Below are 17,248 nucleotides of genomic sequence, written 5' to 3'. Positions count from 1 at the left end.
CAGTAAACTAGAACAGTAAACAAATTTGGACTGAACAAAAAATTTATTAATTGACTACTAAGGGTTAATTTTTAGGTCTCCTTTGATGAGATGTATATCTCTGTAATTTCTTTCATTAAATAAATTAGATAAATTAGAGAAACAAAATTGCCACATTTCTTCGAATGATCTTGAGCCCGAGGCTGCTTTCGTTAACGCCGCAAAGTTTTCTCGACAAACGTTGTAAAACTTGGTTCGTTATCTTCGCCATAAACGTGCTGTTACGATACGATGCTTAAACAATTAATCCACGGTCGGCGCGGTTCGTTAACTTCGCGACGCTAAAGTTTGCGCGCACGGTAGATAGTAGTTTTCGTTATCACCTCCAGTTTACACACGGCGCCACGAATTTCGGGATCTTGAGGAACAGACGGGAACTAACCTGGCAACGCACACAGAAAGAGAGAGAGAGAGAGAGAGAGAGAGAGAGAGAGAGAGAGAGAGAGAGAGAGAGAACTTGATCAGAATTAATATTGCAATGTATTACTATGTAAATGATATTCAACAATGAAATAAGTTAAACAACACATGCAAATCATAAAATGCATGTAAATTACATAAAATATAAATTACATTAAGAGAACCCGGAGCATAATGGAATCTCTTTACAGAGATAATGCCATGTAACGAAATGTATTACAGTTGATATAATTTCTACCGTATTCATTTATACTGAAATATTGTTACTTTTTGCAGATGCCGAAATTATATACAAAAAAGTAAGAATCTGAGTTTTTAGGTAAAGAGACAAATGGTGCTGTATGTGTAGTTATTGACGGAAAAATGGGTTACCATATAGCTTCTATTAAATTTGAATTTATCTCCAAAACCATTTTAGAATGATAAATTCAGGAAAAAAGAATAGCTGTAACGAAGTTACGAGGTAATCCCATTATGCTTTGCATAAAAAGCACATTTCACAATAAAACTTGTGGTTGATTTTTCAAAGGATATTTTAATGGAAAAGAGATTAATTAAATTTATTAATTTTTATTATATTAAAAAATTTGTTTAACGCTCGCCTAAGATTCTTATTATGCTTCGGGTTTCTTTATAAATGTGAATAAAAAAATTGAGAAAAGTATCTAAAAATAAAATTAAGAATATATCAAATATTGTATCTGACCGTAAAAACCTTCAGATATTTGCAAAATCTATTGTAAGAAGTATTAAATTTATTATACAAAAAAAGGATTAGGCTGGAATTTTAGAATATTCTTAACTTATATGCTATTAAATATTAATTATATATATATATATATATATAATATAGTAATACATTATAGTTTTGATTATAACTTTTTAGTTATTTTTGTCTATGCAACATATAAGAGAAAGAAAATACATATAGTCACGGCATTTTTACAACGGACAGAGATTATATTTCATGATTGAGCGTATAAGAGATGAGAAAGATAAGAATTTTGTGATGCACTGAAAAAGAATGCAAAGATTTCACGATGGTTAATCCAATTACCTTATCTGTTATTCAGAGAAATATGTTTCTCTTTTAACAGGAATCTTCGGAATCGTGATATAATAAATAATTTTTCCTCTCAAGAGAGTACTCCAAGGTATTTACCTGTAAACAAGGAACTACCTTTTTCCCCCCTTCTCTTAAAAATACCTGTACCTTCCGTTACAAGAATATGCGATAACTAAGAATGATTCTACCGAACATAAATCGGATGAATTTTTCCGTCATTGCAAAATAACGCGTTGCAATATTTACGGCGGCGTTTTACGAAATCAACTTCACCTTCAGGAGTCAACGCGCGCAATTTATTTTCCGTCGCGCCGCCGCCGCCGGCTCTGGCCGTTGCATCGTCGCGGCTCGCGCGAATGCAATCTAGCCGAATGACGTTGCAGTATACGCGACGTCGCCGTACCACATGGCGTGGCGTGTGATACTTATGAATGAGAATTAAAGGCCCTCACGCGTATGAAGCGATATGTTGGGTCAACGAGGCGAACGCTGCGAGACGATCGGAATAATAAATACCTGTTGCTGATTATTGTTACCCTTATCGTCATTCTCTCGACTCTTTCTCTCATTCCCTTTGTCAGCCGTATTGCACTGATGCCGCGGCATGAGATTTTACGCCAGGGGAGACATATTATAATTTTATTAGTGCGCTGTGATTACAGAAATTGTATTATACAGTTGATAGCAAACCAATCGTCTTGCAACATTTGTACATTTGACGTTTCAGTTTCTGCGGAATACCTTTTTCTTTTATATATAAATGCCATAGCTGTAGTTTATTAACAGAAAAGTATTTGGTATCTGTGATTGTTGTTAAACTTTGGAATAATTATGACTAGAAATTTTAATTTTCGAGTCGTTACTGTTATTATCATAGTAACGTATGATGTGTTAGACTAACAAAAAAAAAATCATTACAATTACATTATCATAATTTAAATATAGTTGGCATGAAAAACGGTTATAAATTATAATTATTTTTGTCAATTTTATTTAAATTATGGCAATTACCGCCATTTTTTATCACTATAACATATTATTATTTTATCGTATTACTAACATTATAATAATAATAAAAGTAAAACTCTTTATTAAAATTATTATAATTTTTAATTACAGTCACAAACACCCCAAATATTTTATATTGCATGTCGTCAGCGTTCTCTCTGTTTTTATTATGGAACTTGAATCTTGTGGAAGACGAATTAGAATTAAGAAACGCAGTTGTACCGAAGAGAATACTACTGTTTTTCTTTCTAGTATCTTTATTAGCTTTATTTCTACTTCATAATATCCATGCACTTTATCGATAATATTTAATCATAAGAAATGAGAATTGAATTTATAGCGAGTGAGAGATAAGGGAAAGGGACTGTTTTTAAGAGCGATGACCCAAAAATGTCTGTTGAATCACTGATAATGACTGATTCGACTACCTGTTTAAAGGCTTAGCCGTCTCGCCTATCGGTCACGGTTAACTTAAAAAGGGAGATCATTGATCTTATATCGTATGTCATTCTTTCAGCGTCTCATTTTATTCGTGCCCTTCGTGCATGTACTTCGTGCGGGAACTTATTGTTAGATAGGTTATTGAAAAAGCTAATTAATAGAAAGACAGTTTCTATTCACTCATTTTACATGTGAAGAATGAGCTTCTGAAACTCCAAAATTCGGTGTTACAGAGAAATTGGAAGAATCGAGCACATTTTACACGCTCTTGTAAGGCAGTAGCCGCTGAAAGAAGAAACCCGAGTTTGAATTTCGACATTTCGTCCATTCACTTCGGCAATTTGCAGAAAGGACCTGGGCTTGATCAACGTTAGCAGAGAATTCATCTTTACTGGTGAGATGTCTTATTATTAAAATCTACACAAATTCCTGTCTAATAATTAGTACGAGCAACATAAAAAAACAACAGTCTTGTTGAAGTAAGGTCTAAAAATTTAGCTGGATACAGAGCTGACAATATAATTATAAAGGGTCAAAGTAATAAAAAAATGTTCAAGCATGCCGAGCAATGCGGAAAGCTTTTCTAGTAACTTCAAAGTCCTGCACGATCATTTTGATGGTATAACATATTTATTTATAAATCCAACTAAATTTTTAAATACTTTAGCAAATCCGTTTTTTTCCATGCGATACATTAAGATTAAATATATTTTAAGCCATACTTTTATGCTGGTTTTACATAAATTTGTAGCCATATTTAAAATGTACTCAAGTAGCGTGAATTTCGAAATTTTCTAATAATTTATATTTAGTGATGAAAACAACTGAAAGTAAGTACACAGCGCTTACGGATGCATATTCTGAAGTTTCAGTGGATTAATTTCTTCTCGGGATTTAGGCTCGTTTATTTACCTTAAAAGTCGGAACGCGCAAGAGATCATTTAAACGAAAACGTATTAAATGCGTATGCATTAGATGCGATTGAGCTAACAGAGTAAATTTTGCTCGGTTAATTTTACATCTGTACACATTTATATCGTTGGCGAATCATCGTGTGATCGAACGTACGCAACTGGTGTCATTATCGCGGCTTCGCGAGCGGCTGTCGTCGTACAGTGCTATTCCGAGATTAATACGAATGAATGATTCTATTAGCGGATAAACATCTGTTTACGATCAGCGTCGTACGTTCATTTATTTTGCGTCATTGCCGAATAGCGATGCTCAATTCGAATCATGACTAGCCGACTAATCTCTCGACAGACGATACATATATGTTGCCTCGTTTATATGCATCTGTGCCGTATACATTTGCGAAATCGGAGTCGGAGCACGATCCGGCATCCCGGCTTTCTTGATCTCGATTTATAATTCGCGACTTTGAATCGGGATTGATTAATTAAACGAAAGAAAAAACTCTTGCGCGGATTTAAGTGGTTCTGAAGAAAACTCGGCACTATTTGTATTATAATATCAAAGCAATAAAAAATATATGTATATGTAAAACTTAAATAGTAGAAACGAATCCTTGATCGTTACGATGTTAAATGACACTTAAAGATTTTGCCGATGCATTCAGGAAGGTTCGAAAATTTCATTCGAGAAAACTTCGAAATTTTCTTATCTTTAGACGCTACTGTACTCTTATTGCGCTGAACTCATATCAATTTAATTTTTTGTATATAATCTTTTGTGAGGTTAAAAAAGGTGAACGATAAAATTATCAAATAAACGGATAAGAGTGTAGCCGTGAATGATATTCGAGCTTGAACTGAAATTAGCAATTATTAATTAGTTTGTTAAAATTGACGTTTCTTAAGTAACATAGTAAGTTTAACGAATTAAGTTTAAAGAATTTCGCGTTAAGTCACTTTATCCGACACCCGATACGTAGAGGATAAAGTGAGTGATACACTTTTCCACTTTCTCTGCGACCGAGATTGCATGACGCCTTGGGCATAACACATAACGAGGCAAAACTCGCCTTCATCCTATTCGTATACACAGTGCTCCAGAAACGTCGATGACGTTGAAAGTCTCGGAGTTCCGTTGAGAGAAGCAACAACTGTTTCTTGCTCCTTCCTTTTAATTATTTATTGTATTCTGATATTTTGTCTTATTCATAAATCTATTGTTAATCTAGAAATTACGAAATCTTATTGGACTGCACAAAATTTTTTAGAAAGTTTTTCTCATTAAAAGTCAATTTAGAAGTAGTTTCATTAATTATTCAATTATACAGTATCGTTCATAAATTTAAATTCTTTAATCTCTTCTCGTTCATAAAAGAGTCACATTGAGAGCCACGGGGAAATATTGAAGACCATAATATTGAAGACGTTGAAAACGATGATAGTTATTTAATTTATTGGCGAATAATCCTTGACGGCTGCAATTGCAACACTCTCGATAACTTCACGTACGATAATGAAAATAAAATATGACCAACTGCGGATTAGTCGGTCGTGCCGACGTGATGTCACTGTTGTTTATGCATCGGGATGCGCCGCAGGTCCGTCTACGTATCGCGATGATTGAAGTCGTCGACCTAGTCGGCGCCTCCACGTGCAAAAAGCTCGTGCAACCTTCCAGTACTTCGTGGCGTAATATTTTAATTGCTCCAGTTGGGAAATCGCATTTGAAGCGACAGCAGTGATTGCATAGAAAAAATTAACATATTAATTTTGTAATATTTAATCGTACATTTTAAATCGGTGCATTAATTTTGATTAAAGAGAAAGAGAGAAAAAGAGAGCGAGAGAGAGAGGATATGCAATTTTTACATATTTATGTGTTTCAATTTGATAATCAAAAAGGAATAAATGTCGATGGTTTCAAAAGTTACATCTGTTCATGAGCTATACGTACAAAAATATTCACTTTTGTAATAATATTCACTTTTACTTTTATAATACAGCAGAGAGCTGAAACTTGTTTTCGAAACTCTTACGATTAATATCAATCTGAATGATCAAAGTCAAGAGTTGAATAAAAATGGCCTCATTATAATGCGCCATTGTTAAAATCGACGCATTAAGCGCCACGTGCACGCTGCAGAAGGCACATTATCTCCCCTGCATATATGAAACCTCAAACCTCCTTGTAGGAACCCTTTGTGTCCTCTCGCAAAAAAAAAAAACTTTCACGGTGAGAAATTTTTTCACGCGGAGAGAATTTTCTTCCTTCTGAAATTAATCCTGAAAATCATACTCGTGGGCTTTCGAAGAATTTTACATAATTTTCTCTAAAAGTTTTTAATATATCCATAATAAAATATAGTTAGTTAAATTTCGCTAATGCGATCCTTCATAATTTCATTGATTTGAGTAGATTAATTCTATAATTTGTACTTATTATTACTCATTGCGTACTTTATGTTCTAAAATTTCACTGAAATACATAAAATTCTTCGACAGATACCATCCTGCCCTACGATTATCATAATTGTGCCTGTGTAATGCAATTGATAAGATTATTGTTAATATATTAATTATATTAAAACTTACGATATAATTATAAAATGCAAGAATATAAGATATTTTTACGCAATGGACACGGAGCTCAATCATATAAATGCAGCTTTAAAAGAATCTTATCATTATTATTGCTGGCGTCATTTCGATTTTACAATTGTGGAATTAACCGTGTTGCCCCGCGTTTTTCGCGACCTCTCGGCCTCTGCTCGTTATCTTAAAATTACCCATACATACCGAAGTACCACACTAAATCGCGGGGCCTCCCGCTGCGGTCGGCGTGGTCCGCATGAGAGCCGCCGTGCGTTCCCATTTCTCCTTTCAGCGGCCGGCCGCTCGATCCGCGGTTGTATAACACCAATGAAAATACTCCGACGGCACGTCCACGTCCACACACGGGCCACGTCGTGTCCTTTGGCCGTAAACCGTCGTATCCGTCGGGCCGTCCGCATCCAAACGGAGACGTAACGCGCACGCCGACCGGCGCATACTACTCCGCAATACTACTGGAGCGGTTCCCCGCAAAGGTGCGGGCCGAAATCGAGGCAGATTACTTTGCCGCGGTCAACGAGATTGAGGATCGAATGCGATCGGATGATTACACGCGGTACGCGACAATGGACATTCGGGATCCTGCAATTTATATTTAAATCATGGTCAAGAGATGGAAATTGTCCCGCCTTATTACTCGTTCCGTTTTCATTTTCCGATAGACTTTATTTTGAAGATATAATTTCTCTTAATCTATTTTAACCTCGATATAAAGTTCTTACATACTTTCACTTATATTCTTTTTAGGTCAAAAGTAACTTTTATGTTTATTATATGTGATTATATGACTTACGTTAGATAAATATTTTTGCTTTTTGCACATTTTGTGTGTCATTTATCGCATCGTTAAATATTCAGCAAATTGGAACTTTTTACGCCTAAGCTAAATGTAAAATGTTTCTCATTCTGTGAAAGGAAACTTTATTTTATCCGTATTTTTTAATATATTAATAATTAAAAAATAGTCAACATATTTTTTTGTGAAGAATTAAATTTTCTACAGAATCTCGATATCGCAGAATCCTTCAGTTTTCGTTTAAAGTTGTGCGGAGTAGAGTGTAAAATTAATTTGTTACAGAGCGTAAAGGATTATTAGTGCTAGGAAACTACACGGAAAAAATTTTCTCTTAAAAATTACCCTGAAAATCGTGGTAATTGTGGGACAACGTAAACCTTGAAGAATTTTACTGTTTGACAAAACTAATTAAAATTTTAATAAAATTTGACAAAATTTTGTAAAGTTTACTATACTTCTAACAAAATTTACTAAAACTTTGGCAAACTTTATTAAAAGTATGGTAAAATTCTTTACGTTGTCTCCCAATTACCACGATTTTCAGGACAATTTTTAAGAGAAAATTCTCTCCGTGTAATAATTTTGTAATTGATTAATAGCAAATCAATACGGAGGAAGAGAGAGAGAGGGGGGGGGGGCACAGCAAGACCTGGGAAAATATATACACTTATTATCTTATCGAGAAACTTGATTTGGTGTGTCGCGGGTGTGCATGCATTTCGAAGTGGCGTTATCTATCGCGTTGATTATCTTTTACACGCCGACGATACGCAAGTGCAACGTGCGATATGGAATTCCGATATCGCGGTCGTCAGATGATTTGATTTGGGTCAATACTTTAGCGCGAACACCGGCGTGGATCGCGCATAAAAAATGCAGCTGTTGCGTATTTTCCAATCAAGCGTTACCATATGCCGGTCCGATAAGATAGTGCTTTTCCTCGTGATAAATTTATTGAACCTGGAGTGCACCGCCGAACGTGCGCTCACGTCGCTTTTTTTTTCCTTCGGTTTCTTTTTTCCTTAACAGCGGGCTCCGCTTTTTTTGCAGTGCAAAAGCCGTTTTATTTGAAGAGCGCTTATATCGGAAACAACGCAAATCGATACTTCGGCGGAGCGGACCGAGATAAAAAGAGTTCTCGCCGAACTTACGGATGGGGGGGGGGGGCGAGATATCTTTCTGCACGCTCGTAAAACACCGTAAATTGTAGGGCAAATAAAAATAGAAGTATCCGGTTTTACATTCTACAGAAGCATATAGTTATACAAATGCATGGGATATTTAGCGCGATGGCTATTTCGTCCTCGGTACGAAAGGTTTGACGTTTCGTGAAAGTTATGCCGTCCGTAGAATGATTAATGACGATTTACCTAAGCCGCCGATTGATCGAATTGCCAATTAATACCGGTGTCTTGGAGAAAAGTTATCTTATTCCAACCGCACCGCAGATAGGGCGCCTTTTTTGCCGAGACGCAAAACGGCGCGGCGCGTACGTCATTTCTTGTTTTCTACGTCGACGACTTTTATCCGGCGACCTCGCCGAGAGACGATTACTTAAGGTCAAGCGCATATTTGTGCTCGCACGTAGGAAACTTCATTACTAATTATCTGTGTCTCTGAAGATATGACAAGCCACGATTAAGGGTTAAGGTTAACTTATAAAAATAAATCTAATGAAACGTGGAAAATATATAAACATAATTATCTTCACCAATGAAGAAATTCGCACGATAAAGAATTAACTGTTAATAAGGACATTGTTTTTTTCGAACCGAAATTAGTTATAAGTATATTTGTGCATTTTGCAGAATTGATACTTGTTAAATTTAATAATAAAGTTTCATTAATATAAATAATGGATAAAGATACTTGAGCTGGATAAGGCTCATTTAATTTTTATTTTGTTTTTTCAAAGTTCTATCTTCTTAAAGTTTGTTATAAATAAAATAAAGTTTTTTGATAATAAAATAAATTAAATGTAAATATTTTGCATATAAAACGTCGTACATTACGTATTCGAAAAATGAAAAAGAAAATGGGAGAAGCGAAATTTATAAAAATCGAAGTCACTTATACATAAATTTTATTATTACGCTTCTTTATCATATTTTTATTATGTTTATTATGACGCATATAAAGTGAGATCCCTTAAGCGATTACCGCGGTGGACTTTAATCTTCGGTGTACGAGTAACGAATTTTCTTGACCGCGGCCGAGGCTCGACCGCCGCGCGTTGCAATCCAGCGTTGTGCAGGGCGAGTGCAGTAAAAGGCGATGCGCGTCGCGCATATCGGTGTACGCTCGTTGTGATTAAGGCCATGGTCATAAGAGCCTGCCTGCTGGCGGCGTGCTTATGGATGCGAACAAGTTAAATACTTGGCTCTGATCTAGGCGTTTATCGTCGCGCGCGCGTTCGGTTACAAAGTTCCTGCCTGTTTGCAACGCGAAACCCCTGTTTGTCGACTATCCCGCGCATTAAACAATACGTTGTTTACGGGATATTCACCCCTCTCTTAATCCGAATTTAAGGTAATTTTTTTTTTTTTTATTAATCCTTACGCTGTTGGAAGGAACTCCAAAAATATATTAGAGAAATCTGAAGATAGCGCGAAATATGAAATAATCAAAAAATATTGAACTTGAAAATTTTATTTTACAAATTGTAAAACAATAAGATTTATTTATTAAGTTAGAGAAAGATCGTCAACATTGATATAACCCTTCTAAAGCGACACTCTCTTGTTTCTTGGAAATTAAACGTTGCAATGTATTAATGATATAATTACAAAACATGATCTATTCAGATAATTAAAGAAATAACGACTCATAATTCATACACATTTTTTTTCTATATATTTTCTATAAAATCTGCTAGAATCAAATTCCTTCAAGACAAAAATAAAATTTGCATAATTTTCTTTTATGAGTTGTACAATTTGCTACTACGAAAGCATGTCTATTAAATTTTGCCATTACTGTTTGCTATGCTAGTTTCAGGTCTAATTTTTCAACATTTATTTTGCTTATAAACAAAGTAATATGTCAGTATTAGTGTTCTTTCTCTAACAATATCCAATATCGATAATATAAATTGTTTAGTTAAATTTAAAAATCTTATAATATTCAAGTTTTCTATTATAACTTAAAATATACTTACTGTTTAACATGCGCCGAAGTTTTCATTAATATTATTTAGAATGACTTAATCTAATTAATTGATTAACGTTTGTTCAATATTTTAAAGAATTAAGAGATTCACGTTTCCTTTCGCTTGGCCGAAATATCGTCGGCAGTTCCCCCAGGCATATCATTGTGTCTGTGGAATCGATGGTTCCCCGAAATTCCGAAGCACGCGACGAGATTTGTCGATGTGGGCTGCACCGTGAGAGAGACGCGTGTATTTTCGTATGCGGGATGCGTTTCTGCCGGGCAGGCGAGTTGCCATACGAAGATCTCTTACGTCGTTTCAGTCTGCTAAAAAGAGACGAAGAAAAAGGAGGCATGACGCCTAAAAGCGTACAATTGCACCCACAGAAAGGATTTCCAATGCTAGTACTATTCTACCATGAAATAAAATTGATATAGGGAACGATCACAATTATTGTTGAGAGAAGAATATTTTGTTCTTAAATAGAAAAGTTCGTAAGTTTAGAATAAAATCTTAGTGCTGTTTCATTCACTTTTTCAAATAGATATTAGATAATTAAAATTTGTGGCGATCTCGTAATATTTTTTTTTTATGATAGAATGAAAAAAAAAATTTATATAGATTTCTTAAATTTTATTCTGTTAAAATTTAATATATCACGAAGAGGCTCACAGGGGAACTTGCTTCACGGATTTAAAAAATGCTTTGTTCTGTAACGGCCCGTAAGAACTCGTTTTACGCGTGGGCAAAGGTTGTTGGGCTTTCCACATTATGCGTTATTATAATGCATCGCGTTGAACCTTTCTTGCGAGAGATTGTCCGCATGGTTCTCTCGTGGCAGTGCCCCGAACTGCACAGCAGTTAATCATCATGCATTGTAACACACATCGAGTAAATTTTTATTCTAAATTTAAGAGTATATGAGCTGAAACTTATACGTGGTATTTTCGTTTTAAAACAATAAGTCAGTTTTATTTAATTCGACGGGCGGGAGAATAGAAATAGAAATCGATCTTATCTTTACATCGCTTTATTTTTGTGCATATTAAACTTGCAGTAAGATTAAGTACGGCGAGAATATTTTTACTTAATCATGTTACTAGAAATCCTTTCTAAGAAGATGTGCACCCGCTTGTGAAATGTACTCTCACTAAGCGCGAATGCAAGTTAGTAGAGAGATTTTCCATTAAAGGCAATATTTTTGAAATAAAAGAATCGTGCAAATTTTTTTATTATTTATGATCCAATTTTTTTATTTCTTGTATTCAAACGCTAGTTAGAATTCTTTCAAAATCACTTCAAAATTAACTTATTAAATGTATTAAATACTATTTTATGAAAGGAAAGAGCAATTATAGAATTAATATTAAAAAAAATCAAATTGAAACTAATATATTACTTTTAATTTGATTTTTTCCATATTTAAGGTAAACAGAATGAAGCGGACTGTTCGGTAGAACTTATTAGTACGTTATTGTGCAAAAGCTGTTTATTTGATTACGCGGTTGTTAGGTTTCAAAGAGCTTTGCTGCAGTCTTCATTGTATATCGATGAAACTATGTTCTATCGGACTCCGCAGTTTCATTTGAAATACTGGAATGGATTTCAACATTGGCATAATACATGCCGTTATTGATCTTTTGCATCGCAAAGGCACGTTTTGCGTGACAATGTTGCTCCGTTTTATTACTTGGCAGTAATTGAACGCGGTCGCTGGCACAGATATTGTGCCGTGCCCTTCTTGCGGTGGTTGAAAATAAAAGTTATAAAATACCAATGCATCACCCTATATCATCAAACTCGGACATTTTTCTTACCGTCGTGTTGTGGCAAAAATATCACATGCAGTATGCATAAGTAAATGACGGATTTGATTAATCCGAGTAAAGTTGATTAAGGACACAATTATAGTACCATGACGTTATATCGCTACGTGCTATCGATCGCCATCACATTAGAAGTGTAACGGGTCACAACTGAAAAAGGTTGCGAGTAATAATAACATCTTTATCTTCTAGATGATAATAACTCTCCATCGTATAAATAATGAAAAAGTTAAGCAATATTGTAAAGAACAAATCGATCAATATATCCTAATATTTGGAATCATGAAGAAATAAAAGATGAAGTTAATACCGTTTAACATTTAGTAAAAAACTACAAAGAATACTATTATTCATTACGATATTTAGTATAAACCGATTACTTGGTTTATATAACAATGTCGCACATATTATGATTAAGATAATTAATCAATTTTAATATCAAATAATCTTTTTCAACACAAGCTAAAAGTCGTGAGTTCTTAACGATAAACTTCTTTCGATTTCTTCGTTATGCTTAATTGGGTCCAGACTAGATTTTATATAAATAATAAAATGGATTATCAACAAGTCTAGACCGTGTAATGAGGTTTTTTTTATACAGAAATTTCTGCAAGTGGCACGGAGTACATTCTAATGTATGAATGAATTCCGTTTCAAATCTTTACTTAAAGATTCGAGCTCGACTTGACTAAATTCTTCATACCATCAATGTTCCTTATATTTTATTTTCTTTTCACTCCTTTTTTTTTTGCAAATTTCTTAAATTTCTAATCGAAGCACTTTCATCAGACTTTATAGTATTGATCGGTTGTTCAGAATTTGAGAATGGACATCTTTACATAGTTATACTTTATGTCCTTGTCCTTTTAATATCCTTGCCTCTAAATCACTGATAGGAGCAAAATAATTGATACTCCGGACAGTAATGGGGAGCAGTTGTGATAAAATCTACAAGCAACCTGTCGGTGCAGTATGCATTGAATGCGTATATGTAGAAAAGCAATAAATTTCAGATTTATGCAGCTATCGTTGTATCAGGGGAAGTAATTTCTTACGTAAGACTGCAATCGAAACGAGTATGTCGCATGCTCGAGCAGTCAAGATTGCCAAGAATCAGCTGTCGATGCCTACCGTGAACCGAAGCGCAGCGTGCAAACGTTCACGTGTGCGTTTCTTGGCACGTGTGTCTCATTCTCTCTCACGTTCCTCTTCTTTCTTTCATCTGCCTTTCTCGTTTTTCTCCCCGCTTCGTCTCACGCACATTCGATTCGAAACTAAATGCGTGAATAACTCTCTTTCTCTCTGATTTTCATCAATTTTACATCTCTCAAGATTTCTCCTCCTTTTTCTTTCTTCTTAATATCCGCTTTCATTCTCTCGTTTTCTCTTTCTCTCGCTCGCTCCCTTGGCCGCGTGTCACTCCCCGTACGCGGTGCACGAATCCGCGTGCGTGTTGGCGAGCTACGAAGGGGCCAAATAACTCCGAGGGGTAAATGACTTCCACGCGTGGCGAAGCGCTGATGAAGCGCCGCCGCCGTACGTGTCGATGCGGGAGACGAGCTTGGTATCCGCGTCGATTAGAGCCGGAACCTGGCCCGGCCCCGTGAAGCCGAGGGCCCGAGGAATCTCTCTCTCTCTCTCTCTCTCTCTCTCTCTGATGGTCCTGGCAAAAAGGAAACCTTCGAGAGTCGGTGTTTTCAATCTCGATGGAATTTACGTGTAGACACTTCGCTCACGAGACTTGCTAACGCAAGGTTGTCCCGAAATGAGCTCCGTACAGATTAAATGTTTAATTAACACCCACGGTTACCAACGTTATCTCTCTCGTGCATCCTCGTTGTATCAATTAAAAAGAAACGATAAGAATTATGTAATTGCCGCATTTTTAACGTCAAAATTACAACGTGTCGTTCCTTAGAGCGATCAAATATTTCCCCGGACAATAGGGAACGTCTATAGAATATTAATATTGTTGGCGTCACATTTCTGTACATAATACAACAAATATCGCCAGACGTGTGTCAACGGGGGAATCGACGCGCATTATCCTCCCGCACACGTGCGTAAACTTGCCGCAATAACTTGCACGAACGATATATTTCGAGAACAGATATATCGACGGACGCGCACGCGGCGACCGACGCAAAAATGTGATATGTTTCGAGCGGGCCGGCGCGACGCTACGCGCGCGCGAGCAACGAACTCGCCGGACTCATTGGTAATACCGAGCGGCCGCAAGCGTCCCGCAGATCACGACGTGTGTGATGTGCACGTGCAGGTGCATAACGCACGTCAACGAACGGATGGACGGTGTGATGCGAGGCCCGGCGTCGAGGGGATTCCAGCATGTGGGTGGACGGGAGGTGCGCGCCCGTGCGCCTGTTTATTCCCAGGGACGGTAAAGTGGGTCACGGAGTCGCCGTACGCGGATGAATAGGGGGATAGAAAATGTGCCTGCGTGCGCTACGCGCGTATACATGCGTATGCACCCGGCGCGCGCGCGCGCGCGCGCGTCGCGTCGTCTCGCATCTGCATACGCGCGGGTGCATACGCGCGTTCTCATTGTCGAGCTTTTCCGCCGCCGGGCCCCCATCAGCGGCAGCGATTCTCCTTCTTTACTCTTTCACGCGGGGTAACGACTGCACGTTCGAGACGCATTATTATCCCAGATCCAATTTTAATACGAAACGTCATCCGCGTTTGCTCTATGAATAAATGGTTTTTTTTTTTTTTTTTTTTTTATACGTCGATACGCAGTATTGCGCCGCACGATATGCGCACTGAAAAAAATATCCGGCTGCATAAATTGGAATCTCTGATAGATCCGACCAGTACGTTGGAAAATGAACGAATGAAAATTTTTAAATGAGTGCGATTATATAATTTCTTTTTGTTAAATATATTAGAATTCTTAATAATGATGCTAAATTTACTTGGTTAAATATCGGTATAATTTAAGTGGGACAAAAAAGTTAGAATTTTGTTAATATTATTAAAATGTTACTAATGTTTCTAAATTTAAGTTAATTCCACGTATTGATTCGGTTACTTCCTGCTGGTTACATTCATGTAAATTATAATTTTACATGAATGTAACCAGAAGATAATTGAATTCATATTAATTAAGTCTATTAAAGCTGGCTAGTTGAAAATATCACATCATATTAATAACTAGAAATTTTGATTACATCAAAATGCATTTTACCATATTGTCTTATCTTTTTTTACAGTGCGAGAAGAATTCATATTTTTTGTTTGTAAGAGGTTTCTAGCAGGAAGTAACCGAATCGATACGTGGAATCAACTTAATTTTAGTATTTTTATTACAAAGCTTCCCATGCTCTGTCTTATTTTTTAAATTATTAGGTATATTATTTTATCGATGCACAGTTATATTGCGACATCCGGATGCGCAATTAAAACTTGTATGGTAAAAGCTTTGTACTTTCGTGTATTTTTTATTTGCGTATTTTACATATTCTCAGTTTGCATGTACATGCAATCGCTTTTCTATAATTGTATCTATATTTGCAATTTGTTTATTCGCTTGAAAAGTCAATAAAAGTAATAAAATGTCAGATAGAGATAAACATAATTTTTACAAAAGTATTTTGAGAGAAATCTAAAAAAAGTTTTTATCATAAATTTTATTTTAAAATGAATATATAAACTAAAGAAGAGAGGCGAAGTATTTATAAGCTATAAAAAATGTATACACAACTCTTCTCAAAGTACTTTGTAAAAAATTTTTTTGTTTCTTTATATGATTTTTATTATTTTTATTGACTTTCCCAACAAATAAGTGAAATATATATGAAATTTTTATACATTGGTAGTTTATTTTCTTTTAAATAGTAAATGGTATTTGCAATATAAATAAGTTTTCCGTTAGGTGCGATATATATCGGAGTTGCTTTAGAATTCATTTTATTTTTAATATAAAAAGCTTTATTCTTTAAATAGAATTTAGTGAATAAGTAAATTATTTAGCACAGGTGTCTTGCTCTTATAATATTTCTTAAATTGAATTTTGCTCCACGTGCTCATTTCTTCGTCGCAGTATTTTGCGTAGTTTCTCGAATGCGCACACAGCTTTTGCTACATTCGCAAGCGTATAGTAAACGGCGCGTATCCGCGTATAACGCATTGGACACACACGCATCGCGCGACGGCTCCCGCCTTCCTTCCTCGCTCCTCCCGCTTTCTTCCTCCCTCATTCCTCCCGTGGTTCGTTATTACTGCATTGTACGCATACGTGACACATATCGTTCGTGCAGCTCGCGCACGTTTATTACATAATGAGACGCGCTCGTGTTTAAGGCTGCACGCATTGAGGCCTCTTCGCGCGAGACACGAGTACGAAGCGCCTTCAGCGCGGCTATTATGCACTCGGCGAGATGCATCTCTTCCCTTCTCCCTCCCCCCTTCTCGCTCTCTCTCTCTCTCTCTCTCTCTCGCCCTCCTTCTTGATCTCTCGCGTGTGTACTCGAATCCTTCCTCCCTTCTTTTGCTTTCGTTTTCCCTCGGCGTACGAGCTTTGCGTGCCGCGTCGTAGGAAGCTGCGATGTAAACAGAAATGCGTGCATTCGCATCCGTCCGTTCCCTTCATCGGCAGAGCGTTTCATGCTCCGAAGAATGCGTCTCCGCCTCCGATTCTCTCCGTTTGATCGCATCATTGTCTTCGGGATTAAAATTGTTATGATATTTTCTGCAACAAAGCACTATTGTCAGTTTCTTCCTCTATCTCCCTTAATGATTAGCTTTCGTTGTGCAAATACATCAACCCTTACAAATTATGCACGCGAATAGATTGACAAGTATCGACTGAATATTGTTCGAGGATTACACGTGTATCTTTTAAGATAAGATTAACAACAGAATTATTTTTGAAAATATACACATGAATCTCTATTCAGTTTCCTCTATGATCTCGTACCTTTGCATCCACATGTGCATTTTTCCCTCGTCTTTTTGATCGCG

The 17,248-nt window shown here is 36.3% G+C and overlaps 1 protein-coding gene across 3 annotated transcripts in view; it reads left to right on the top strand.

Moving 5' to 3' along the window:
- The window catches only part of LOC105831359 (solute carrier organic anion transporter family member 74D), a 154,158-nt gene that overhangs the window by 67,847 nt on the left and 69,063 nt on the right, over window positions 1-17,248 (top strand). For 2 of the 3 annotated variants that reach the window (XM_036288787.1, XM_036288788.1), the window contains one exon: window positions 3,208-3,368. The exons of the other annotated variant lie outside the window; for it this stretch is intronic. The gene's annotated coding sequence lies outside the window, so the exon portion shown is untranslated. The remainder of the gene's footprint in view (window positions 1-3,207; window positions 3,369-17,248) is intronic. 3 annotated transcript variants of the gene reach the window in all.

Source organism: Monomorium pharaonis, chromosome 6 (genome assembly GCF_013373865.1).
Source record: "Monomorium pharaonis isolate MP-MQ-018 chromosome 6, ASM1337386v2, whole genome shotgun sequence".
NCBI classification, from domain to species: domain Eukaryota; kingdom Metazoa; phylum Arthropoda; class Insecta; order Hymenoptera; family Formicidae; genus Monomorium; species Monomorium pharaonis.
This window is presented reverse-complemented; position numbering and strand designations above follow the sequence as displayed.